The following is a 2,604-nucleotide window of genomic DNA, read 5'->3' as shown; positions in this document are numbered from 1 at the left end:
CCACGTACCAAAAAAAACAAAAAACAAAAAACCAAACACACTCCTGGACTGACTGACAGACTGACAAGGTTAGAATAGAGGGCCTAAAATCAAGTCAGAGAATTAGAAAAGGAAAGAATGCTCTGGAACACTTTTCTGGTGACCAAGCTTTCTTCCACATAAATCAAATTTTACAAGCACATTGGACTATTTGGATGGGACTTTATAGTACGTGAAGAACTGGGTTATACTATTATTAACGAGTAGCCAAAAACATTGTTTACTTTTGGAGAACTTTTATGGGATGCTTCCTTGTTTGGCTGTGTAATAATAGGAATAAGTGCTCTAATTACAGTCTTCTCTGTCACTGATGCATTTTTTTTAAAGGGTGTTCACAGACGGAGTGTCTCAGAAATATATTTCCAGAATTTTGGCTCACAGATGTCAGGATTTTATTAAAGTATGAAGGGATCGTGTCCAAAAAAGAACTCTGAAAGCAGACCAGAGAGGCTTTCTTAATTGGCCAAATATTTCACTAAACAAATTTTATCTGCAAACAGCTTAGACAGACCTCAAACATTCTTAGACCTCAAGAATCTTGGGAAACCTTGATTATAATTTCTGGTAGCAGGTGAAGTTCTTTTTTAAAGAGAAAACCCAAATGATATAAGTCCAAATTTTACTTTTGTACCAAAATAAATTTAGCATGGCTTCTGTCATTTATATGTTGCTCCAAGCCTAGAGCCTTGAGATTCCAGTCAACACGAAACAGTTTGGAATAAGTGAACATACATTGTTCCAGGATTTCAATCTGCTGTGTAATCAGACAATTTACATGGGCCCAAAACTGAGAGGCAGTTTGCTGATCTGTGATAGGACGGCTTCAGACTAGTCTGGGGTTCTTAACCTGATGTCTATGGATAAAACCTGAATGGGAGAAAAACTGCACCTCTATTTTCATTAACTTTGTAACTGAAATTTAGCAATTTCTATAATTATGAATACAGACAACAAGCTCCACTACTATTCGCAGTGGCTGTGATTTTGTCACCAATAAAATCACTGATATTCTCATGTCCCATGGAGAGCTGTATCTCAACTTTCCATTTGTGCTCAGCACCTCTTCAGAGTAACAACAGTTATTAAGCCTGCAGCTAGATCTTGTAATGCAACAAGAATGAAGCACATATACCATTGTATCACAAATTGTTCTTTTTTAAAATTTTGATAACTCTTCAGTATAGCTGGTTTCCTTTGTAATCCCATGTTTTAAAAAAGATTGAGAAGGCCAGTAATGACAATGGATACTATAAGGAAGAATCTTCAAATTATTTAGTATAAACCTAATACTTTTTTATTTTTCAGTATTTCCCCATTATTTTGAACACATAGAACTAGAACTCCTGATAAAGATAAAATGATGTGCAAATGACTTTTTAAAAATTGAAGTATAGTTGATTTACATTGTTGTATTAATTTCTGCTGTATAGCAGAGTGATTCAGTTATAAATACATATACATTCTGTTTCATATTCTTTTCCATTATGGTTTATCCCAGGATATTGAATATAGTTCTCTGTGCTATACAGTAGGAACTTGTTGTTTATCCATTCTATATATAATAGTTTGCATCTGCTAATCCCAAACTCCCAGTCAATCCCTCCCCCACCTCCCCTCCTGCTTGGCAACCACAGGTCTGTTCTCTATGTCTGTGAGTCTGTTTCTGTTTCATAGATAGATTCATTTGTGTCATATTTTAGATTTCCACATATGTGATATCATATGGTATTGCAAATGACGTTTTTTTCAGCTTTGTTATATTTATCCAAAGGGTGAATCAACTACAGAATAAAGCATTTTTAGCATTAAGAAATCCAATGTTTTAAAATCTTTTTTCCTTGCAATTCTGTTTATTACAATTTTGTAAACCTGAAGAGATTCTCTTATCTGAAGTTTTTCAGGAATTCACGTATTTTGCATGATATCTGATGTGACTGGTAATAAAGTAGTAGCTATGCAATGGAGCTACTTTGCAATGAAGTAGTAGCTATGATCATAACCCTCTTGCAATCTGAAAACAACAGGGATTTTCTTTTCTGTACAGGCAGCTATGAAGTTTTCAGGTAGTAACTGTCCCTCTGAAAGGAACTGGTCATCTTTTCCTTGATCAATTAGTATATCCAGCTGATCACGTGGAGAGGACTTCACAAGATGGGTAGCATAATTAGCCTTCCAGCAAATGACTTCTGAATCTCATTTTTTTAACTTTTCTGTTCTATATTTTATTTATTTATAATTTATTTTTTATTCATTTACTATTGATATGTAACATTGTATTAGTTTTAAGTATATAATAGAATGATTTGATATATGTATATAATTACAAAATGATTACCACAAGTTTAGTTAATATCCATCACCACACATAGTTGCAAATTTCTGCTGTTTTTAGATGTGTCTTTTGTAAGCAGCATATAACTGGATTTTTTAAAAAAGTCAGTTTGTGGAGAGACAAGTGATGAAGCAATTACAGCAAATATTAATTGCAGAATCTAGGTGGTGGGTCTATGGGTGTATACTGTAAAAGTCTTTCAACTTTTCTGCACGTTTGAAAATTTTCATAAT

The sequence above is a fragment of the Phocoena phocoena genome, chromosome 7 (assembly GCF_963924675.1).
Source record: "Phocoena phocoena chromosome 7, mPhoPho1.1, whole genome shotgun sequence".
In the NCBI taxonomy this organism is placed as follows: domain Eukaryota; kingdom Metazoa; phylum Chordata; class Mammalia; order Artiodactyla; family Phocoenidae; genus Phocoena; species Phocoena phocoena.
This window is presented reverse-complemented; position numbering follows the sequence as displayed.